Raw genomic sequence first — 26,395 nt, 5'->3', positions numbered from 1 at the left:
TGCTGGTATGTTTGTATTGATAAACGAAGGCATTTTGACATCTGAAGATTATGTACAATTTCAATTAAGGTGTTCATTTTTTAAAATTGATGTGAGTTCAAAGAATAGAGGAACATGTTCAACATGTATGTCAGATGCCAAAAATGAATGTTTTACCTCATGCCAATAGTTTTACCCCCACTTTTGTTACTATTTTTTTAATAAGTATGGTACAATTGAAGTCAAATGAACACGTACAGTTTACCTACAACATGAATGTTTCTTGTACTGCATGAAGGAAACATTTTATCAACACCAATTATATATCCATGGTATAATGTGTGTCTCCTTGATGCAAACATAATGGGAAGAAACTGTGAACTGATGTTAAAGTAAACTGTATCAGCTATCATAAAACTGAAGGGTTAGGGATAAAGCTATGTTCTATTCATGCATGCCTGCCTACTGCTGAATATCTATAGTGATAGACAGACTAGGAGACATCCAGTAGGAGTGAGGTGGGATCCATACAAATATATTTTCACTTGTGCATGGAGTGTATTCAGAAATGTCAACAGATAACTGAGAAATCAATTTTTACCGAAAGTGCATTTGCTAATATGGTAACCATTCCCAGGCTACAGTCTGTGCCAAATTTCACTTTTTGTATGTCTGACTTGTTGCAGTATGCAAAGCACAGATATTAACAGAATACACTAATCATATTGTGGTACTTCGATTAATATGGGACCTACTGATTCTATGAAATTTGTACTCATGTGTGGAAGATATTTATTTGGATTCTGGTTGTAGAAAGCATGCTGGCTTTGAGATAATCCGAGGGAATTATATTGTAGTAAGTGAAATGAATCACTGCTATCCATGTTTTATACCTTATACAATGAAATGCAAATTGTGCTATAAGTTACTGTTTATTAGTCATGGTCCCTTGATATACCTCCATAGCAAAATTTGTGTCCAGAGATGTTGATTTATGTTTTTTGTATCATTAGAGAAGTGATTTAGCTTTGGTAGACATTGCTAATCAAAGTCTCAGATTCCTGTTGTGATTCACTGGTTTCTGCTATCCTAAAGATCCAAAAGCACAAATCAAAAATGTACACATGTATATAATGGGCCAGAATTATTATCAACAGAGTAAAGATGGCTTTTTACAGAAGCATTGTATTTCTGAGTAACAGGTCATGGCAACATTTGGATTTTTGTGCTTTTAATATACCAAGTAAAGAAAGCAAAGCAGACAGCATTATAAATATTTACCAGGTGATTTGGAGTTTATCAGATGTTGAATAGCTGCCATAAGTTGGCTGATGTCCAGCCCACCCTATTTAGGGTGTATAAGTTAGTATATAGTTTAAATAAGGTGGACCGTACATCTGCCAAAATTTTAGGGTTATCCCACTATTCTCTAAATAACCATAGTAAGTACTGTTTACACAATGAGGTAAGAGATAATAGATGGGCGTTACCAGAGTACAGGAGAAAATATTCCCTTCTGCAATTGCCACTGCTGCTTGCTTCTGAAATAGTGCTCCTGCTTTAATGTATTAGGGCACAGTTTGAAAAGACAATTCATAATTTCAAAGTAAAACTAAAAACACCAAGTTTCACTGTTGTTTCTGAAGAAAAAGTGAACACTAAGCTAAAAGGGAATGAAAACTGCATAAGGCACACATACCCAAAAATAGGAAACAAACTGCCTACAGGACTATAATTTTGCATCAGTTTCAAACTATAAGAGATATATTGCCACATCATGAATTCTGCAAGGGTCTTGTTTCACTACTGATTCCTATATCACTAAGTGCTGGGTTGAGCCCCACCTGTATCTCTCACAATCAAGGAGTTTACGCTCTATTGCTTTTTCTCAGTTCCATCCTCTATTGGGAATTAGTAAGTCTCTAAAAGTCATGATTTTTGTAGTACCATAACTGATGGCACATGCAAGAGTATGTCACCAAGGTTTCCAACTGTGAACCTGTTGTCTCCCATTTGTGATTACTTTGCCTGCCTATTTTTTGCTTCAGCTATATTTCAATTAATGTACTTTTATACTTGAAGTATGATACACAGTTCACTCTTTGAATTCGATCAGGATAAAAGACTTCTCTGGGCCACTTTTTTTCAATGTAATGAGGTTAAAATGTTTGCTACATTACTCATTTTGTTATGAGTGGGTGAACCAAATGAGTAATTATGTTTTCACTACTCATATGATGTTGGTGAGATGAAAACAGTGCTATACATTTATGAAACCGCTGATTATTGATTAGGTAACATATGTTTGACATAATCTTGATGGATTGTAAAAGTAATATGGGAGGTACGCATCGCATGTTTTTTAAATCTCATTATGTATAATGTGTATTTTAAATAACATTGATGATTAATTGTTTTTAAAATATTGTGATAACCATTTTATGATATGATAATCTGCTGACAAATAAATAGGCTGAGCTAACATTCCTTTGAATGTGTTGCGTTTTGAACCATGGGTCACTGTATATAAATTGTGATGTAAATTTGGTAACCTGGCAAGATCAGACATGAAAAAAGTTTGTAGGTGTATAGAGCCTTGACTGTAATATCGTTTGGGCTTGAAGACATTGGATTTTTCCATTTCTAATAAATAGGAAAAGGGAAGTTTGTTTTGTCAAAACGTAATCTTGATGCTACATAAATAGCAGAACAGAAAATACATTTTGCTGTGAGTAGTAAGATAAATTATACATTTATGGGTAACAACAGTGCTAAACAAATGTCTTATATACATGGATCTATACTTTTTTACCACCCCCACATATGTAACATATGTAGCAGTTATGGAAATATAAGAGTGGAAATAGTGCTATACCAACAGATGCACAAAAAATGTGGAACATGCTTAAGTTCTGATTCTTGGGAGAACATTCCCAAACATTTACATACTAAGAAGAGTCAGTTTATTTAAAGTGTACCTATGAACGAGACATAAATAGATTTTGTGAAGTCACTCTTGAATATGAAATTCAAAATCAAACAAAGTGATGATGGCTTGATCATTACGAACTAGGGCTGGACTTGAAACCCAAAGCAGCCCTAGCCGATTTTGTAAGATTGGCTTCACAAGGAATTTTTACATACACAGAGACAAAAATTAACAAACACTCTCTGTTTTGAAAGTACTTCGTACACCTACCAATCCACATTTGTCTCCCTTTTCATGCCCCCTTTAGCCCCTCTCATGCACCCTGCTTGGCATATGCTGTATTTTAACTTTACATGCCAGCATGATTGTTGGAAAATCTGAAGCAGACACCCCCCCAACATTACTGATCATGATACAACCCTGAGTGACCCTCATCTCTTCATTGCCCCTCTCTCACATGTATTTGATTTGTTTTAAAGCACCTCTCATGCCAGATTATGGTGTAGAAGCACTGTACATCAAACACACATAGAGACAATGAGTGTGTATGTAGGTGTATAGATAATATTACATAACACAAAGGGCACAAAGGGCACAACGAGGTGTAGGAATCTTTTACGCATGCTTGGACTGGATAAGCACAAATTCGGGATTCAAAATGTAACACAGAACTTTCTAACCTGTACCATGCAATTTGCATGCAGCTCTTTGATGACAGTTCATAGCACGTTGTGCTAGATTAATATTGTAATTTAGGATCTGCACAGTAAAAAAATAATCTCCGTTACAAAAGCAGTAACCTTTGGAGCTATGCACTAAATAAACGTATGTGATGTGCGTGCTACACATTCTTTGCAACAGGCATATTAACCTTCTGATCTACCTTAGATGAGTCAAAACTTCTACTGCAAAAGCAGGAAGATTAATCACCAGAGATGCCTTGACACTTTTATTGCTTGCTGAAACGTCTCGATATGCATAGAAAATACAGTGAGGCTGGAAATGAAAGTTAGTGCGGAGAGAATTTTGCTGGCCTGTCTGCCCCCTACCCGTTACAAAACTGCCCCCCCCCATCAGTAAGAAAACCGCCCCCCCCCTCCTTCAATCCTCCTGGGGAAACGCCCAATGCCTGGTACGACCAGTCCAGCCTTGTTACGAACTATCCATCACCGTGTAGCGCAGGTGAGCTCTGTAAAGTTAATTTATTAAATGAAGGTCTACACTATCTTGTGGCCTGATCTAGAAAGAGTTTTGAGAAGTCATAAATGTTCTGATCACAATATCAAGTGCAGTATCATGTATGTGTGCGTACTCAAAGGACATGTCTGTGCACACATTTTAAACAACACAAATTTATTTTATTTCATAATTTCTCGGAATTCGTGTATGAGCTAAGAGAAAATCTTGGAAACAGTGAGCAATGTTTAACTCGCTCTCTTTCAAAGCTGTGGGTAGATTTAGCAACAAGATCAGTGTATGTGCATTTTGATATCCTCTTTGACTTTACACAGACACACTGCATCAAATGCACTTGTCTACAGGGAACTGCATTTCTGCAGGTTTTCAATGACTTGAAGGTTGCCAAGCCACAAACAATCTCACATACACAGCATCTGGAAATTAGCACATGCTCTCCACAGATGACCCTGCTCTTTATGGCTATTCCATGAGACGTGTACTCGTACACGTACAAATGCAATACTGTGCTGCTTGCATGCATATGCGCCATTATTGTCAATGACACTAGACCGGACATGATGCAATGTAAGATGCAGTGCGAGGTGCTATTAGGTAACTAGCACATAACTGGCCTACAACCCTCAAACTGTAGTACAAGGAAATCATCTGTACAGCGAGTATCACACCGTTCAGCAATATGTGGACAGAGTGTGGCACCACTTTGCAGTAGACAAATATTAAGAAAAATAAGCAAAATGCACTTTAATATAGCAGCCATCCCCTTTATTCAGAGCAGAGCATGACCACATACATGATGAGACGGAGTAGTCAAAGTACACTTTATTCGATTTAAAAAAAAATCATAAAAGGCACATACAAAACATATACATTAAAATCACAATTGATTTATGTACAGAATCAGTGCAGGCCATAATTAAACTGTACTACATCTTGTTTGGCACATAGAATCAGAATCTGTTAAAACGATACCATATTTACAATAAAGTGTTCAGTGGTACACGTTTATTCCTAGTTCTAAAAGCTTCCGCTAGAAAGCTGGAAACGCTAAGAGTAATGTAAATATTGCCCAACATCTGGAGGTAGATTAATGCGGGTCTGACTTGAATAAAGCCAGCCTCCCTCAAAACAGGTAACAGATGTTTTTTCCTAGTGGCAATATAAAACCCACAAAACATCATAAAATGCATGGTATCTTGTTTTGAAAAGTTATCACACTCACAGGGAGGGGCATCTTCTGAATTGTCCTATGATGGGTAACAACCTAAGGAGAATTGAATCAAATTAAACTGAGACGGAGTAATTAAGCCAATACTTTGCTGACCAATGAGCACCTTGTCAAAAAGACCACAGGAATGTGCATCAGTTGTGTTCCTTAAAACCAAACCCTTCCAATTGCAGGTCTCACAAGAGCTTCTCCTCAATGCTGCTCTACCCTATTGCATGCTTCCCCGTTTCCTACTTCGTGGACCACAAGCACTCATTTAAAATATAATTATTTATTTGTTTAATATTAGTTTAATTACTTAATTTGTTTGGTTACTTATTCATTCATCGATTTATTCATTTATGTATCTAAATAAATGATGTATCTTTGTTCTAGTTGTCGAAGCCCTGTACGTAAGGTGGCAGTGATCTTTACCAAATGGTATATTGGTACCTAGGACAGCTGGAAGATAAGACAAAATACATTGCAAGTGGATTAACTATTTACCACTAAAATATTGAGTATCGGCAGAGGCATTTTGTGTATTGTCCAGATTCATCAATGAAAGCAAGTTATATATAGTTTACTGTGAGCTGTTTGGGATACTTACTTCGATAGAGGCCATTACTATGATACTACATACATTGGAGGAAACGTATTACAATTAAACATATCAAGAAGCAGCACTGAAATGTTCTCACACCTATTTGTGACAATGAGTAATCATACGATTTTTTTTAATATAATTTTTATTGCAGACATACAATTCGCATACCAGTATATACGTTTACAGTTCTGTTCGGGTCATGTAACTCCATATTTTCATTACTTGTTGTACACAGCCTGCAGGCCCACAACCCGGAGGTCGGGCGGCGGCAATTAATAGACCCTCCTTTGTCTGGTGCTTTTATTAGGATCAGCCTCGTCGCATGAAAAGATGTATGTCTACTTTTCTTTTCCTAATTGAAATAAACTCTAAAAAACCCCCCTTAAACTATCCCTCAACATTTCTGCTTACCCTCCCTCCCCTCCCCCCACACCACCCGCTCGTAGGGAATCTTACTGCTTCAAATCTAGGGTACAATCATGGTCTATGTTTTGTCTATGTGTGTGATGTGCCCGGTGTGTCCGGGGTGCAATTCCTGTCCGTGCTGAGGGTTTCCTCGTCCTCTGTTAGTATACTATCTCTAAGGGCTTGTACCAGCACCTCCCAGGCTGCCGCCATGTCCAGTGCTCTAACGTCTGGTTTTCGGCCTGCTAACTGATATCTGTGTGTGCTGTCACAAGCTGCCCACTTGAGGAATTCGTTATACCATCTCCTGTGAATAGGGCCCGATCTCACCTTCCAATGTCTTGTTATTTCCCTTTTAGCTATTATCAATCCCATATCTATGAATTTACTTGAATTCTTATTTTTGGGCGTGTGTGGGAACCAGTGCAGTATGCACACCGCTGAATCAAACTCAATGGTTCTATCTGTTGCCTCGTTTAAGGTATCTCCTGTTGCCTGCCAGTACTCCCGGAGGGCAGGGCAGGACCACAGCATGTGCTCCAGCTCCGCTCTCTCCAATGCACAGCGGGGGCACGCCGACTCAATCACCCCAAAATATTTCTTGATTCTGCCTGGGGTCGTGTAAGCCCTGTGTAGCATGTAGAAATGAATTAGCTGAAATCTCGCATTTCTCATGCTATTTCAGGCTCGGCGCACTATTCGGGCCCAAGTCGTCTCTGGAATTTCCTTACCAAGGTCAGCTTCCCATTTGGACTTTAGCGCTGTGAGGGGCGGCAGGTTCTCGCGGAGCATTCTAGAGTACAGACACGTTACAGCCTTAAATGTCCCGGCCGCCATCATAGTGTACTGGCAAGCCATGGCCGTCTTGGGCTCTGTCAGACCCTCTTTCCAGTGTGCCTGCATGGCCCCAACCACCGCCGCGTGCAGAAGGTAGCCCCCGCGTGGTAGGTCGAAACGTTCCTGAAGTTCCTGGTATGGGGGAGCTCACCACCTTCATAGAGGTCTCCTGCAACCTGTACCCCCGCGTCTGCCCAGCTCTGCAGCTGCGACCAATCTCCTCCATGTGGCAGCTCAGTCAGCATGCCCAGGGGTATTTCCGTGGCATATGGATGTCGTGTCCCTGCACGTCGCTGAGACCGGTTCCAGCAAAGCCGGAACGTTTGTTCCTCCAGCGTCAGGTCGCGAAGGGCGATCCTCTGCTGTAGTGCTATATAGGCCAGGACATGTCTTGGGATACCTCTCTCACTATCGCTTTCAGGGCCCCGGTACACCCGCGCCACCTCCTGCGTGTATATCTGCAGCTGAGCGGCGAGATAATAACGCTCAAAGTCCGGCACCGCGAGCCCCCCTCGTCCTTCGGGCGAGTGAGCGTCGCCAGTGCCACTCTGCATCTACCGGCGCCCCACAGGAACGTAGTCAACTGAGACTTGAGTTGACGGAAGAAGGAACTAGGTATCCAGATCGGGAGTGTGCAAAAGTAGTATAGTAATCGCGGCAGGGCGACCATTTTCAGTAAGGATATACGGCCAGTGACTGATAGCGGGAGCGTGGCCCAGAAGGCCATGCTGCTTTTCAGCGCCCGCACACAGCAGCCTACGTTCCCGTCTAGCATGTCATCGGCCGTGTGGTATATATATTCCCCCAGGTACTTCAGGCAGTTGGGCTCCCAATTGAGCAGAGGCCAGTGGTCAGGGCGATCCGCATCCCACCATAGTGGAAACAAGCATGTTTTCGCCCAGTTAACCTTTAGACCCGATAGGTCGCCGAACCGCCCCAGCAGCCTCTCTGCACCCTCCGGCGGTGTCGTGTCATTTTCTAGGAATAACAACAAGTCGTCGGCATACAGAGAAATAAATTGCTGACCGTCTCTGCTGTCTATGCCCTCGAAGTGTTTCCCCGTCCGGGCCTCGGCTGCAAGGGGCTCAATCGCTAGAGCAAACAGCAGGGGGGACAAGGAGCAGCCCTGCCGGGTGCCTCTCTCCACCGGATATTGGTGCGAAACTAGGGGTCCTATCGTCACCCTTGCTACTGCCGCTGTATACAGGACCCGCGTCCATTTAGTGTACCCTTCTCCCAATCCGAAGCGTTCCATGACCTTGTATAGGTAGTCCCATTCTAGACTGTCGATAGCTTTTTCAATGTCTACCGACAGGACTAAAGGCGTTCGGTCCACAGTATAAGGGCCCTCCAGCAGGTGCGTGAGTCTTCTGATATTAATCGTCGTGTTGCGTGCAGGAATGAATCCATTTTGGTCTGCGTGCACTAAGTCGGGCATAAGTTGTAGGAGCCTAGCTGCTAATATAGCACTTAGTATTTTGTAATCGGCGGTCAGCATGGAGAGTGGCCTATAGGACGCAGGGCTACAGCTCTCCCTTCCAGGATTCAGGGGTGGTATTACTAGCGCTTTCCGCATTGATTGGGGTAAGCAACCAGTTACTCTGGCTTCGTTGTATATCGTTTGGAGTTTCGTCGCTAGTACATCTTGGTACTTACTATAAAAGTCTATGGGCAACCCATCTAATCCCGGAGTCTTGTTGCGGGCCATCCGTTTCACCGCTCCCCTGATCTCCCCTAGTTCTATGTCTTTCCCCAAAGCCTTCGCCTTTTCCTCGTCTATCTGGGGCAATTGGAGGCCATCAAGAAAGACCTCGGTTCCACTCTCCCGTCCCCCCGGTTCACTCTTGTAGAGGCCCTCATAGTACTTCCAAGATCTCCGTTTGGGAGTAGTGTACGTGGCCGTCTTCATCCTCAATGGCTAGTATTGGGGAGCATCGCTTAGTAGGGTTTGCCAGCCATGCTAGTAATGTTCCAGCTTTGTCCCCCTCAACATGAGCCCTGAGCATGTATGCCCGGTGATCAAAGTTACAAAGGCGTTCCACTTCCACCGCCACCGCCTCTCTAGCTAAGTTGACCTCCTCTTGGAGTTCGGGGTGGCCAGGCCTTGCCTTCTCTGCATCCCGCAGCGTGCCTTATTGAGGTCCTCTAGTAGCACCCTCCGTGTGCCCACATATTTCGTTATGCTCTGGCCCCTCACTACCACTTTGAAAGCATCCCACTCCACCGCTCTATTGGCTGCCGTCCCCTCGTTGTCGGCGAAGTATCAGGATATCCCTTCCTCCAATGCCGCATGGAACAATGGGTCTTCTAGGGTCTCTGGCCTCAGCTTCCAAGTCGGCACTCGAGGTACCTCGACTGCCCAGGCCAAGTTGGCTATTAGCGGGTTGTGGTCAGAGATTGTCCTTTTTAGGTACTCGATCCAAGTTATAGCTGGCATCACGGCCTGAGAGCACAGTATTGCATTGATTCGGACGTGGAGGACATGCAGGCTAGAGAAGTGCGAATAATCACGATCAGTTGGGTGTTGAACGCGCCAGGCATCAGTCAAGCCCCACCCCTCCTGCCATTCCAATCTACCCTTAGTGAGTCGGTGAACAGGTGAGTCCCTCAATGGTAGGTGGGATCTATCTAGTGTTGTGTCCGCTACTGAATTAAAGTCCCCTCCTATCAGAATCGGGCCCGCTAAGAAGTGTGCCAGTGTCCCTGACAAACCCGTTAAGAAGGACAGCTGCTCCGTGTTTGGGGCATATATGCTGCACAGCACTATGTCCCTGCCTCTCAACCTGCCTTCTACCACAACATATCTCCCCTCTGGGTCTATTAAATGTCTTGTCGCCTGAAAGGGTGTGCCCGCCCTTATCCATATCAAAGCGCCCCTAGCATACGCTGAATAAGTGGTATTAAAGACCTGACCTCTCCATCTTCTTTGCAGTGCCGCTCCTTCCTGCTTCGTGAGGTGTGTTTCTTGTAATAGTGCAATATGGACCCCCCTGCGAATTAAGTAGGCATGTATCTTATGTCTCCTTACCATCGTGTGTAGCCCCCGCACGTTCCAGGTTATACACTTCAATACATTTGCACTAGCCATTGTCCCACAGTTTGCATTGCTTCATCACATAGAATACCATTCCCTCGCGGGTGGTGGACCCCCCCAAATCCTCCTTGAATCCTCCAGCTTCCTGACTCCCAGGAGCCCCTGGATCAACAGTTGTCAATTGTGGAAATTGTCCCTATCAGTGCTCCCTCCCTCCCCCCCCAGAACAGGCCCCAATATTGATCTATCAGTTCCCATCCAAACTTTTTCAACCTTTCAAACTGTGTTGCTAATTCTTGGTCATAACCGCGAGTGCCTTAAGGGCGAGTGGAGCGTGGCCTAGTTTGGAAGGTAGCTACGCAGGCTCTCCTCCGCACCCTCCATGGACCCCCCATGAGTAGCGGTGGTCTTATGACCCAGTTCATAACCCCCGGTTGTAGTACCCTTTAGTTCGGGAGGTTCTCGTTGGCAGTACTGCCCACTACCTGTCAGCTTCGAGTCAAATGTTCAGGATCTCCTCCGACGTTTGCGGTGTTACCAGCGGGCCCTTAGTGCTGTGTATTCCCGAATGGTCCGTTTCCGAGCCCGAGGCGTGTGTCTCTGTGTCCGTGCCCTGCTTTGACTGGGAAGCATCTGATCTCGACAGCGTTTCCACTGCTTGCAGCGCAGCCTTCTGCTCCACTTCCGTTTGAGACGCCAAAGGTTTCCGTGTACCTTGTCGTCTCTTGTGCAATCTCTGCGATTTCCGTAGTCGCGTTGGAGCACGTTCCCTTTCTTCTCGGAATTTGGCCCCATCAGTGCCCGCCTTGTATGTTTCCCACCATGCCCATGCATCCGCCGACGTTCTGAAAAATGTGTTTTATCATCGACCACTACCCGGAGCTTGGCTGGGAAAAGCAAGGAGTATGGAGTGCCTTCAGTTCGGAGTTCTCGTTTAATGGACAGAAAGGAGGCACGCAGTTGCTGCGTCTCAAAGGTGAAATCAGGGTATAATGTCACCCTACTGTTCTCCAGTTAAAATGGACCAGTGTCCCGAGCTCTTTGGAGCAGCAGTTCCCTGTCCTTGTAGTGCAACAATTTGGCTATGATCGGTCTCGGGGGCAGGCCTGGTCTGGGCTGTCCGGACGGGACGCTGTGAGCGCGCTCCAGGGTGAAGAAGGGTCGAGAGGCCTTCTGGCGCCACAGTAGTCCTGAGCCAGTTGTCGAGGATCTCAACCATGTCAGCCCTTCTGCTTTTTCCGGAACTCCTACTATGCGGACGTTGCTGCGTCGACTCCTATTTTCAGCATCCTCAGCCCTTCTTTCTAGTATCTGTATTCGATCCAGGGCATCCGTTAGTCTTCCTTCCATAGTTTTATGGGCAGGAGCCTGTTCCTGTAGGGTATCTTCGACATCCTTAACCCTAGTTTGTCATGGTCCGCTCGTAGGAGGCCCAGTCCCGATACCACCTGCGCTATATCTTGCTGCAAAGTGTCTCTTGTTGCCGCTATAGCCTCCAAGATGCGATCCTGCAGCTGCTGCAGCTCCGACGGCCCCGTAGGATCCCCTTCTGCTGCTTTGAAGGCCGCGACTCCCTCAGGCTTTCATTTGGTTTTCCCCATGATGCAAAGCCGCCTTCTCTGCTGGTGTGCGCAGTGCCCTCAGAAGCCAGCCGGGTTCCCTCGTTACCCTCCGGGTCTCCCCCCGGGCGCGGGACCGCAACAGCAAACACCACTGCAATCCGGCTCTCCACCTGTTGACGCCCCGGGGGCTCCTGCTTCGGGTCTGCCTGCTACTGGGCCGCCGCTGGATCTCTTCACCACCCGTCGACTCCCGCCGCGTGTTTGCGTTCTTCTGTTATCGCGGGGGTGTCAGCAACAGTTCTCTCGGGTCGAGATCGTCCTAGGGCCTGGTATTGCCCAGGAGTTGCTCTCCACTCAGCACTTTCATGCGGCCTACCGCAGGGCGGGTCCGCTTCCTTTGTCTGCGCGACACCTCTTCATCGACCTCCGCATATCGCAAAGTACAGTCCGGGCCACTCCGTTTACTGCAGGGCTCGACAATGTGGTCTTCCCTTCGGCCCTGCTGTCGTAAGGGCGTCGGGCCGCTTCTCCTCGAGTGCCTGCGATCGTCTCATCCTCCGCCGATGGACCGGGGTCCGGTGCCCTGCTCCTCCATTTCATTCAGGGGGGTCCTGAGCCAGCCTCCGTCTGGTTCGCCGACAAGGACGTCTCAGCCTCGCTGGTCTCCACTGCCCCTTCGTTCTCCGCAGGCTACAGGCCTTCACTCCTCCGGGCGCCGTTTCTCTTCATGATGCACCAGCCCGGACGACTCCGCCATCTTGCCAAGTCCCTCCTCTCAGGCTAGTCGGCCCGACGGGCAGCAATCGTCTCGACGCCGGCCTTCCAGGTCCACCACTGGGTCACTTGGCTTTGTTTGGCGGCGCGATCCGGAGTCGGACCTCCAGCTCCTTCAGGGGGGAGAGATTCGCTCGCTGATGAACGGTCCTTATCGCCCCTCGGTCGCCATCTTGGGAGCCTCTTCGTGCCGAGCTTCCAGTGTTCCGCCGGCGTTAAACCTCTGTCAATCGGCTCCGTTAGCGTTTCCCCATGTGCCGGTTCAATTCACCCTCCTCCGACGCGTTTTCCAGGGTCGTCACGGGTGTTGCCGCTCCGATTTTCAGGATTTCTGTGGAGATCGGGCGCGGAGCTCCGAAATCACGCCGCCATTCCCCTCGGCGCCCAAGCCACGCCCCCATAAGTAATCATACGCTGAGTGCAAAAATACACACTGTAAAAGCTTCAAAAGCAAAAAGTCTTGGAATATGAAAAATACACCAACACCAACTTATCCAAAGGTTTTGAACCTAGTTTTAGTTGGTTGTAGGTGTATGTTGCAACAACATAGGTATTGTTTACTGGTAAATGCCTCACCAATGATACACGTGCATCTCCTTAACAGCATCAATATTGACCTTAACGAAATGCCCTTCAACAATTTATTTTTTCTTGAAGAATTTAACTTGTCTCAACAAATATAGAACCATGCAGAAGCGCCTCGGGAGAATATCAAGTATATGTTGTAATTTCTTTCATTTTTCTTCAATAAACACGCGATAATAACAACGGGATTTTGTGAATGCTTCTTGACGTGGAATTGGGAAAATTAATATTATCATCTTTTGCCGTAAGCGAGTGAATGAGTGAAAGAAGCATACTATTTTAAAACAAACAATTCAATTTCATTAATGGTAGACCTCAATGTCAGCACAGTCATATTTTCCAGTCGACAATCAAATGAACGCCTTGATTTGATAATTTAAATAATTGAAACAGCAGAACTTTATTTTTAGTATTGAAAATATATTCGGCGTGAAAGCCTCATTCAGCTCACAAGTTTCAGTACTTTCTTTTGTTGTAGCTTAATATAGAGACAGATTGGGTATTTAAAATTAATGGCCTATCAATCTATTCAAGTTTATCTAAAAAAGAGGGACTGATTTGCTATGCTCCACTGGTAGATTGCATTAAATGTAAGCATTTGATGATTGCAAGTCATTTTGTATTAAAATGTTGGCACCTGATTTAAACACGTTTAATTAAAATGGTTGGGAATTTGGCAGTATTCTTAAATGCATGTGAGGTTGTGGAAGCGAATGTATTGTTTACAACATTTTTGTCATCACAGGTTTTTCAGTGTAACAGTTCAGGGATCCGTGCAACATTTGAAACGTCGTCGAACACATTTAAAATGTGACTAAGAACTTGACTTTAGTGACACGTCAAAATATGTGCATGTCTTTCCTACATGTCATCTGCACAGCTGCACAGTAAACAATAATTTTAAGGGCTACATATCTTGATCTAGAATTAATAAGTATGCTGACTGATTATGAAATTAAAGGATTTAACAAATACCAAGGTAAAGCATCAGTAAAATAATTAATAATGCCAATTTTAGTTTATTGTTCCATCTAATAAACAAAGAACAGAGGATAGTCATTTTTTTCTCCTATCCATTGAATTGGATGGTTATCATGAGTTTCAGGATTAATAGGCCCGGGTGTAATTTTAATTATGCTGGAGTAATCAGAGTAATTTTGGTAATTCCACGTTACTCTTTCACGTGGAATTACCAATAATGATATGACTACTACTGCCCACGTAATTAAAGAGAGTAATTTGAGAGGAAACAATTCTACTGCGAGAGCACATTTACCAACCACAGGCTGCTATTCTCATTTGCAAAATGCATTCTTGCACACATTTTGGACCCAGGGGGAGCATTTTGAGCTAAGAAAATAGCGCTAAATTCTCGGCGTAAGTTGTGGGAAAAACCTACTGTAAGCACACCTAAAATGAGTGTGAATGGCTGTTTGTGATTTGTGTTCTGTTCCTTTAACCTTATTTCTTAGTGAAAATGCATTCTTACATATATTTTGGAAGTGAGGGCTTTTTTAGATTATGAAATTGCACTAAATGGGGGCGTGGCCTAGCCGCGGACAGAAATGGCCACAAGTCGTTGAAGCTCCGCCATCCGACCAACAACAAAAGAGCTTAATCCCACATCCTGTGCAGCGATGATGGTGGTTTGGGTGTCGATGTTCCCAAGAAGCGGTGCTGCATATTTTTTTATGCCCCCGGAACGGTGCGTAACCTGTGTGATGGCACTGTAGGGACCAGCGCCTGAGACGCCGATTCAGAGAAAATGGCGGCCTGAGTGATCACTGAGCCGGGCCGCAGCTTCTGCAGACTTTGGCGTGGCTGCCTTCTTGAGTCGGGGCCTTGCATTGCCAGAGAGTGGCCCGGGTGCCAGTCTGGTGTGTCTCTGCTCCCCGCGCTTCAATAGCATGCTCATTAATTGCTGACGCCTGGGCGGGTCCTGTCTGGCTCCCATGTAGCTCCAAGGCCACGCTGCTGCCTAACCCCTGTGGCCCATCCTCTAGATTGGGGGACGGTGGTGTAATACATGGTGGCGGCTCGAGCGACATAAAGGGTGAGAGAGCCTGAGACTGCCTGTTATCCCCGGTGTGCCTCCCACACAGCCCCAAACACTTAGCAGCGCGTGGAGATTGAGCTGGTGACTGGTCACATCAACTCTGCCGGCGAAGCTACGCTACGCTGCCCCTAATGGCCACCCACGCAGTGAGGTACTTTTGCAGCTGGCAACCTCTGGCCCCATTGAGTTCTCATTCACTGGCTAAAACGCCACTGTGCCACAATATCCTGGTTCGCTGGTATCTTCCCCCGGCCACATACTGCTGGCCAGACTGACACACTCGATATCGCCCTCCAGCCCCTGCTCTGCCTTGGGCATACCCCCATATTCCAACACAACACTGGGGGCCCGGCGCTGCAGCTGGACTGCTTGAAGTGCTGCAGGCACTATACTGGCTGCTGTGGTGTCCCTTGTATTCAGTATAGAGACTGCAGCTCTGTTGCGTGCTCTTAACCTTGCTTCCAGTGGCGCTACCTGCAATGTTCCTCAGGGATCTCCGGCTATACTTTCCAGCGACATTGGTCGCAAAGACCTGAAACAAAGAACACTCCCGTTTTGAGAAAATAGCAGAGCAAGCCACGGAAGAAGGCCCAGACATGGCAGAGCATAGCCCAAGCCCGGATCATGATTCGGCCTATCCAGCAGAGTGGCTCCAGGAGATGAGAGCCTGCTTTTGGGTGCTGGACGGCCGTTTCAACTCCCTCGCCAAAACTCTCAAATTGATGGGCACCAAGATACAGACGCATGATAGTAGTCTCGATGTGGGGGAGGCACGGATCTCTGACAGAGAAGATGGGACTGGGCAATCGACCAAGAGATTAGACCGAATGTAAAGCATACTGAAAGACGTGGCCATAAAGAATGAGGACATTGAAGCACGCAGTTGGCACAATAATGTTCGTACTCTTTGGGTACCGGAGTCCACTGCCACTGGTCTTCTGGACCTCTTTGTTGAAACCCTACTGTCGGACCTATTCGGAAGAGACTTCTTCACACCTGGATTTTTGGGGGAGCGGGCCCATCGCACCTTGGGACCACAACCTAACCTGGGCCGGCCCCCTCGTCCTCTTATTGCCCATATCATGAACTTCCGTGATCCTGACACAGTTCTTCGACTGGGTTAAGGTGGGAGGACACGTACTCATTTTTGACAATCCGACTGAGGTCCAAGAATTATGTCGCACCTATAAGCGTAACAATGAACAGTTGCATGAAGACAGAGTTTCCTTATAGTGGCTCTGTTGTTGTGTGACATTGAAGTACTATTGCCCTGCATTGTTCTTAATATGAGTGGGGATTATATTATGTTGCAGGCAGTTCAATATATACTTCACTGTTGGTTGTCTGATGTGGTGTTGCCACCCCCCTTGGTTGGTCCTGATGTACCTCCTTGACGTAGCACTGTTTCACTGTACAACAAATTGGTACTCTGTTTTTGTTGCAGGTTGGGGTATGCCTTACCTTCATTGCATTAAGGCTGGGTAGTGGAAGGGAAGCACGGGAATGTTATATTGCCTTCATTATTTATTGATTATTGTCATTGTTGCTTTTTGTTTGTCAGCCGGGTTTGATTAATGGTCCCTCCAATTTGTCTTTGCCGTCCTGGAATGTCCGAGGTCTCAATAACAACTGTAAAAGACGGCAGGTGGTGCATTATCTGATCAGGCATAATATAGACATTGCCTTCCTGCAAGAAACGAACTTACGGGTTTTAGACACTGCATTTTGCTTCGAGCTAGGGGACCCACAGGTACTTAGCTAATTTTAGTAAGTATATGAGAGGAACAGCGATTGTCAAACACAATAGGATCCCCTTTAGCTGCCAGTTAGTTGTCAATGATAAGGAGGGCTGGTATACTATTGTCAAAGGATCCATGATGGGCCATAGGGTCACATTGCTGTGTGTCTACACTCCTAACACTGACTTCCCGAATTTTTCCATACACTGCATGCACAACTCTCCAAACTAGAACCTACTCTGATTATAATGGGTGGGGATCTCAATCTCCTTCTCAATCCCGACTTGGACAGTACTTCAGCCTCACCAGATATGAAGCCTCGAGTGTGGCGCGCCCTGCTTGAACTATGCGACCAGTTTTCATTGATCGACATATGGCACAGGCGCAACCCTACTCTCACAAATTCCACACATTATTCGGGACAACACATCACATGGACCAGGATCGATCTCTGATTTCTCTCCCCTGATGTGTCTTTTCCTGGTACTACCTAGAATGTATTTGGTCCATTCCGCTGTCCAACTTTGTCGTCATGTCCTGGGGCCAGAGGGGTTCGAGAGGCAGTGGCGCATCCCTAGTCGACCTTTTTTGTCATGAGATTGGAGAGGCTATAGAAGATGACTTCACTATTAATACCGGCTCGGTGGACACCTGGGCAGTACTGTGGGAGGGGTTCAAAGCCTAAATCCACGGGGTATGCATTTCCAAACAAGCCGGGGTGCTTAAAGCACTACACACAACACTAACTGAGCTAGAGGGTGAACTCGCAGCTCTGGACAACAAGTCTCAACATACCCCCACATCCACCTCACAGGAACGGAGACTGGGATGGAGGCTGGCCCTCCTTGCAGAATACAGAGATGCGGTGGGTCGCGAGATCCTCTACTTGGGCAAATATCAAACTGCTTTCGTTATGGAGAAGAAGACCCCCGGGTCGTACGCTAGCTCAAACTCTCAGGCCACCCTACAGCCAGGCTTGCATCACAGATATCCACACTGCAGACAGGACTGTACTCACATCCCCGGCTGATATCCTGGATGAATTCTGGTTGTAATAAACAACATTATACATGTCTAGGCTGGACTGTGACACTACAGGCGCAGGAGGCGTATCTCTCGTAGATTGCCCTAGTATACCTAGAAAAAGATATACAGGACTTTATGGCGGAACCTATCACTGAGACCGAGGTACGTGGAGCAATCATGGTGCACCGCAACTCCTCTGCCCCGTGCCTAGACAACTTTACTGGGGAGTTTTATAAGGCCTTCTCAGACCTCCTGGCTCCAAAGCTGATTGAAGAATATGCCGAGGCCCTGAAAAAACAGATCCTGCCTCCTACATTAAGTGAAGCGGTTATCATTCTCCTGCCTAAGCCTAGTAAAGACCCCTCCCTCTGCGGATCCTACAGGACGTTTTACCTATTAAGTGTCGATTATAAAATCCTTTCAAACATTTTTGCTAATAGACTTTCGCAATTAATGGAATTCTTCATCTCCCCAGCACAATCAGGTTGTGTCTTGCATTGTTCGACCTCCTTCAATCTACGGACCTTGTTTGCAGTACTTCATAGGATAAGTCCTGAGGCTCCGGCTGCGGCAATTCTTCTTGATACCGAAAAAGCTTTTGATACACTTGAATGGCCCTTCTTTGTATCCATCATGCATCGCATGGGCATGCCAGCCGGATTTATAGCCACCATAGGTCTATAATATAGTCGGCCAACAGTTAGACTTTGCATAAACGGTACCCTCTCTGACTCCTTCTCGCTGACCCGAGCACAAGCCAGCGTTGTCCTTTGTCACCCCTTTTTTTCATTCCCACCATGGATCCCCTAATACAGCACTTTCAAGAGCGACATCTACACAGGGGACTGCAGTTTAATACGGGCCCCCTTTTGGTTTCTTTATATGCCGACGATAATATCCTGTATGTTCGGGAGCCGCACTTGAACCTAGACTTGCTCCTCTGGGAGATTCTTCAATTTGGGCAGCACTCTGGATTAGGCATTAATTGGCAAAAATCAATTATTTTTCCCTTAACTACTAGTACAACACCGTGGGTTGGTGAATTTCCCTTGGAATGGTGCTCCGACTCACTCAAATATCTGGGTATCCATATACACTTAGATCCGGTTCAGATTGTCCGACTTAATTATGGACAAGCAATAGCGAAATTGGAGACTCAGGTGGAGAGGTGGCTGTGACTCCCACAGTCCATTGCAGGCAGAATTGCCATAATTAAGATGATGGTCCTCCCTAAATTTCTACATTTTTTTAATAATAGCCCTATTTCCCTCATGCATAGTTTTTTTTCATCACTACAATCCCATCTTATCCGATTGGTCTGGGGCGGAAAACAGCTGCATGTTAGATGGTGGATACTCACTTTACCATATGATAGGGGAGGTTTTGGGGTTCCAGATTTTTATTTATGCTATTTAGTGGTGCAGTCCAGTTTCACCATCGCTTGGTATCACCCAGACACCAGGATTCAGTTTCTGTGCCCAGAGGCAGACTTGGTCCTCCTTGAACCGCTTGCTGCTGTCTTGCCTTGGGTCGAACCTAGGGATCCAGTAGATATACAGACAGATTGCACTGCAAAAGGTTTCAGCACTCTTGTACATCAGTATTGCCTAGTCATATTCATATCCACAAATTGACAACACAGTAAAGAAGAATTGTCCAATTCCGTAGTATGTGTTCTCAAATGCAGTTTTCAATTTATTTTTCATCAATAGATTCACTCCACCATTCCATGACGCATAGCCAACGCATTTTGTCTACTGAGAGACTTCTTCAGGGCGTAAATGTATGGCGCAAACATGTATCGCATCACAACTTGCAGTGTTTCTATTCCAGTAAAGAGTATAATTGTATTGTTTCCAAGATTCTCAGCAACCTGATAACCGCCTATCTATGACATCAAAGTATCATGGTCGAAATAGTGCAATTTGTTGTAGGACTTGGGCCTACGTTTTGGGGAGTATAGAGGGAAGTACTCTCTGGTTTCGTGCACCTTTAGTTATTTTAGGACACTATTCAATTTGTTGAGTGCTGTTCTAAATAGCCTATGCCCTTTTCTTGTGTGTTTTGAGATATACAGAGAGTCTAAACCACTAGCTGGGCATGGAGCAGGCTCCATCGCTATGCTGGCTCCTCGGTGTTGTACTCGTCAGCCCTTTTGCTTCCTAATGTCCGCTGGTTCCCCATTTCAGGAGAGAAACTTGTGCAATACACGATGACTAAGTTTAACATCTTAATGATAGGTGACTTTTACCCAGACAGCCACATCTTTTCGGCCACTGAGGAAGCTTGCTTCCCAGAGGCCACGTTCATGGATAAAATTGTGCTAAAACGGCTATACTCAACATTGCGAGCCACGCTTATTGGCTTTCCTTCAGAACCTGACTCATTCGCTTCCCTGTCCCTCATTATTGAGAGCGATAGTGGAGTGCATGTTGTATCCAAACTGTACAAACTTTACATCACACAACTCCCTATCAGGCACGACAAACTGCGTACGGAATGGGAGACAGATTTGGGACATCAGATTACAGAACACAGTGCGCCGTCGGCTGCAGAACCACAAAGGACCTCTCATTGAATAGTCTTCATAAATTATTGCACTACAAGTTCCTGCGACGAATATACAAGACACCGGCCAAGCTGCATAAAATAGATCCCAGTAGACCGCACACATGCCAGAAATGCTGTGCTCAGCATGCTGATTTTGCCCACTTCACCTGGACTTGCCCCCGCATATGCCCCTACTGGGAACTAGTACACTCAACGTTAGGTGAGATCCTTGGAATTACCCTTGTTTCTATTCCCGAGGTAGCGCTCCTGGTTTACACTGTAAATTTTCCTAAAGCAGTCCAGACATTTGCATCCAATAGCTTACTGCTGGCAAATCGAGAAATCATATTACACTGGGGCAGCAAGGTTTCTCCCACAGAACAAGTCTGGTTGCATAGCTTAGCCCACTGCAACACAAATAGCGAGATATACTCCAGCACATTACCTAGCACAGCACGCCCCAAGGATATATTGGGCCCATATAAAGTATACATTGACACCCTATGCAACTCCACCACTTCACAGTCCAGCTCGGGTATAGTACCCACAGGTGTATGATAGATCAACTGCTTCACCTGCGAACAAGTCATATTAGATATCACCCAGCACTGCACGAGTTACCACTTCCGCTTACACACCACCTCAGTATATTTATGCTTCTTTGGGCTTGTGACCCCACTAGCTCCTCGGACACAGTTTCCTACATCGATAGACTTGGAGGGACTCTTCAGACATATGTATACTTCATCTCAAGCGTTCAATATGTATGTCATATAATCATTGCTTCAAGACCAGGTAGTGCCTACTGTTACTTCAATTTTAAGGTGATGTTTACATGACAAAAGCATGTTTATCTTACAGTGACCAATGATAACTGAGATGGATATGTTGAATTTGATAATCAATAAAAATAAAGTTTAAATTTTTTTTTAAAAAGCACTAAATGCAGATTTACTCTATTTGCATAATTATGCATAATCTCATGGCAAGTTATGCCCAACCCTAAATATTAGGAATTATGTCATAATGTATGTAAGTCCACAGAGAAGCACTAAGACCCAAACACTCACACACACACACACACACAGCAGAACAATACAGACACATACACGCACACACTCACAAACATATCTGTGTCCAAATTTACAGTTGTTGAAAGACACTTTTAGGTTTCTTTGTAAGCTTCACAGTCTCTTAAGTGCTGCGCCTATACCAAGGGCCGACGGCACCACTACCTCGGGAGTGCTGCCGTCGGCCGTTGGCCGTTCCAGCTGCACCTGCGCAATGGAACGTTCAGCACTGGAGCTGGACATTCCAAAGCAGCTAGGGTGCTAACCAAAAACACAGTGTACTATGCTGTTATTCCATGTAAACCAAGCGATTTAAGGTTCATTTGCACTTGCAATCATCAGTTATTGGTGAAGATCACTAATTGGCAGAATAGTATCTATGGTACACTCCACTCCTCATACCCTTAATATTTGCCTGCATCCCACAGACCATTTCCAGTAGAGATGGCGTTCTTTTGTGCGGCATTGGAAGGTCTTCAGTTCTGACTGATATGCATCCGTGCTCCTCCACTCCTATTAGGGCAGTGAGGCGGCAGGTGGTTAGTGCAGTCAGGGCTACTCACTGCATTTCTTTTGTGCCTTTGATACGCTATGTCAGCAATAACACAGCTTGTAGATCACCCCTGCTTCTTACCCGTGGCTATGAGTTGGTCTCTTGTTTGTTGGGGTATTGTGCACTGGTGTGGCTTAGTCTCAGTGTTTACATACTAGGTAACATGAAACATATTAACATGAAAGAGCCTTTACCATGGAGGCTGAACAACGAACATCGGGGTTATTTAAAGTTGGGCTGGGGTGGGGTGCATTTGAGGGCTGAGGGGGTTGGTTGAGAAGGTTTTATGGGCTGGGGGTGGGTCGTGGTATTTTAAGTGGGACTGAGGGCGGGTCGGTGTTGTTTTGTGGCCTTATGTGGGTTGGTGCAGTTTTCTGGGCTGGGGGTGAGTCAGGAGTAGTTTTCTGGGCTGGGGTGAGTCGGAAGTAGTTTTCTGGCCTGGGGTGCGGGTCGGGGAAGTTTTTAGAGCTGTGGGAGTTTGGGGCAGTTTAAATGGCTGAGGGGGTTCAGGTGATTTTCCGTGCTCGTGGGGGGTTTGGGTTGTTTTCAGGGCTTGGGGCCCATTTTAGGGCTCAGGGCCGGGGGCAGGGATCATAATACTTCTTAGGACTTATGCGGGGCAGTATAGTTTTTAGGCCTTAGCTGCTAGTTTGTAGGGATATGGGGAGGGCGGGCAAACAAGTTATTAGGGCTCGGGTGGGGTAGTTTGGGAACGCAGGGGTCGGGGGGTTAAGACTTAGCTGTGAATTCTTAACCACTGATATCTGTTTACCATATATGTTTTAAGAACGCATGATTCGTTGTAAAGGCATGCATGGTAAAGGCATATTTGTGGTTAAGAATTTCGTTGTCCAGCCTGCTTGAAACCAGCATGAGTAGTAAATGCATGCACGATTCCATCATACAACCTTTATTAACATCCCCTGTGTGCCGGTGGGGCCTGCAAATCCTAGCATCATACGGTGATTTGGATGCTTGCATGGATTGTGGTGATACGCACCTGTCATGTGTTGTTATGATGAGTCTCACAGTCAAAGGAACAGATGCTTTTTTCCACCAGTGTTGAAACACGAGCATTTATCTGTAAGAATTATGGGGTATATTATCAAGGCGGGCAATATGTGATTATCAACGCTTTATCGACCGAAAACGGCCGCTAAGCGGTGATAATTCTATCACCCTATTAGCAAGCTGTCGCTAACAGCAGTTAGCGACAGCTTGTAGGCGATAGCGAGAGGTTTGGGGCCCGCTTTGCATGTCAGCGATATTTATTGCTAATGACATGCAAAGTGGGCGTACCCAACCTGTTAGCGACTGAAAGCAGTTGCTAGCGTCGTTATCGCCTATTAGCAAGGCAGGCGTAGCGATGGAAAGATTCACGCTAAGCGCGAATATCTCCCAAAGCTAACGCCTGCTCAGTCCAGTTCTCAGCCATTATATCCAATGGGAGGTGGATATAATAGCTAAGACCCTGTTAGCGATAATGCGTGAATATCGCTGTATTCTCAGCGATATTCACACATTTCGCCGCTATCGCCGGAAATATTATTGCTTTTGAGATAAACGTTGATAATAGCACGTTATCTCAGCGATAATATACGGCGATGCGTGGCGATAAAAAAATTGCCGCTAAGCCTACTAAGCGATAAATATCGCTAGTTGTTGGTAATATGCCCCTATGTTTCCTCCGCACCTGCCAAAGAATGGGCCCTCCAAAGGCCTCAAGTAAAAGACTATTTGTGCTGATGCCAATGCTGTAATCTGTAAAATAATTCAAGTTCCTAAAGTATTGATAAACAAAATGACCAAAATGATTTATCCCGCCACAAAAAATAACACTTGCAATTCATAGATGCATTGGTGTGCAACACTGAGTGAAATGGCTTAATATCACATGCTTAATTCAAAGCTGGTCTTAGACATGAAAATACAGAAGGTACACACCAGTAGATAAGATTGCTTAAGAAACAAAGGAGTGTTGTCTAAGTTGTCCCCCTGATACTCAGCTGCCAGCTACTTACTACATCACCTTCTCTTTCACTACTTTTCAGCTTACATCTATCCCTCAGTAATGTAATAAATATTATTTTGAGCAGTAGCAGTAGTTGAACCTTGTTATTTACCTGATAAATAGTTTTGATTTTTTGCATAAACTATCCAACTAAGCACTTGAATATCTGTACATTCATCTCTCTCGTGCTTACGCAAACACTCGAAGACACCTTTCCTTTCACATTTCTTTTAACATACCCAAAACGTTCCTCTATCTCAAACCCACTGCAAAATTCATACAACCACACATTTTCCCCTTTCTTTCTGGCAGTTTCAATTTGCATACTGTAACATTACTTAGTACATACTAAAGCCCTCATACAAGAAGCCACTAATTTAGATGGAGCTACTAACAGCACTCACGGAAAACATTTGTTAATTATCATAAATGTAGGCATGCGTATATGGTTATCTGAGTTGTTGGTTGTAGAAACAAAACTCTTGAATTCTAACTACAACTTCTCCTTACAACCTATGAGGCCTTGAGCACGCCAATATCTCTCCCTGTACATAAGTTATTTTGCCAAGCCATAGTGCTTGGAAACACTCTAGAGCTAAATGCCAACTTGCCGTGTAGGATGAGATTCGCCTTAAACTGGTCTTGGCATGTTAGCAAAAAGTAAGGGCAGACTTTTTCTGAAAAAAAGATAGATGTTCCCTCTACGTCTCTGGTTACTATAATTAGAGAGTATTAATTTTAAATGTGTGTTAGATCACAATAAAAACCAAAGCTAGGACGCTAAAAAAAGATGTCATAAGGACAGGGGGCAGTGTTATGTCTTATTGCCCGTGTGATTAAACATTATGACTGTGACCTAAATAAAACTTTTGTATGGAATGTTAAGGAGTAATTTCTTAATGTGTATATTGCATGAGTTAACTGATCTCCAGAGATAAATTATCCTAAGATGCTTACGTGGGTTGGTAAAACAACTGCATTTCCCATTGTGAGTATAGAGGAACAATTCTGTGTTCCATTTTGTTCGGCAGAAAATTTTAATTTCTTGGAGTTCTAATGCTTTTGGTGATGTTTACTGTTTTCTAGACTGTGTCTAGGTACCGCTCAAGAGCAACCAGGTGACCGCTCTTGACTCAACTCTTTTTGGAGTTATTTGAAAAAAACGAAACTCTAAAAATTCATTTTCCGGATCCCTTAATTGAGTTTTTGTTGTTTTGGTGTCATATTGTTTATTTAATATTCTGTATGTTTATAAATTAGATTGACATTTGTATTGTGTGGTGCATTTTTTACTTCATTTTACTGTTTTGGTTTTTCCAACTCCCTTAACACATTAGCAGGGGTTGAGCTCAGATTTAAATTACTGAAACCTTTAATGATCCTAAGAATCAGAGTGGCATTGTTTCTTGTGGTGGATTAAAACTCACCCTCAACTAATAATCCACTTCTCACGAATTGCATTTGGCTTGAATAGTGTGATACATTCATAATAAGTATATTAATGGAAGCATGAGTCAGTCATTCAGTCACTCATTCCTTTAGTCTTCTAGTCGAGGCCTATTCCTTTCTATCATTTTAGAATATGTCAGTCAAATGTATGATGTTATGGTCAGAAACACAAAGTGGACCTAAAGGTGGAGTGAAGCTTGGGAGAAACTTTTATCAAAATATTTTGGCACTGACAAAAGCTGTAGGTCTGGAGGGCAGAGCTTGTAACCCTATAAAACACATTGGGGGCTGAGAAGACGTTGATATGATTTGGACATTTGTCATTTAACATGATATCTACATTTTCAGTTAAGTTTAAAATAAGTACATCAGAAGGGTGAAATTTATGTATACTCAATAGATTTCTATATTTTTTCTGCAAATTTAATTTTTTCCCTCACAAACATTTTTTTATTTCACCAGATGTTCATGTGTTTTTTCTGAGGAATGAATTGCCTTTAAGTGCTTACACATGAATACCGGAATGAACTTTACAGTTGGCTAAAGGGTACCCGGCTGCCGGTGATGCTCACTGTTGGCCCTGGAACTTTTTGCAGGGTGATCCCAAAATGTTTGCATTTCTCCTATATTTATTCTGACCTGGTTTTGTTAGCTTTAGGATTCTGGGCACTTTACCACTGCTAAAGTGCATGCACTAAATATGGTATGATTGGTCTACACCTGTTTGGCATATTTAATTTAACTGCAAATCCCATGTGCAGTGGTATTCCATATACCCAGGGCCTGTGAATTAAATGCTACTAGTGGGCCTGCAGCGCTGCATGC

General features: G+C 44.8%; 1 protein-coding gene across 1 annotated transcript in view; it reads left to right on the top strand.

Annotated features, from left to right (window-relative positions):
• CSMD1 (CUB and Sushi multiple domains 1) overlaps window positions 1-26,395 on the top strand; it is a 3,932,590-nt gene that overhangs the window by 357,345 nt on the left and 3,548,850 nt on the right. The window lies entirely within an intron of this gene.

The sequence above is a fragment of the Lissotriton vulgaris genome, chromosome 6 (assembly GCF_964263255.1).
Source record: "Lissotriton vulgaris chromosome 6, aLisVul1.2, whole genome shotgun sequence".
Taxonomy (NCBI): Eukaryota; Metazoa; Chordata; class Amphibia; order Caudata; family Salamandridae; genus Lissotriton; species Lissotriton vulgaris.
This window is presented reverse-complemented; position numbering and strand designations above follow the sequence as displayed.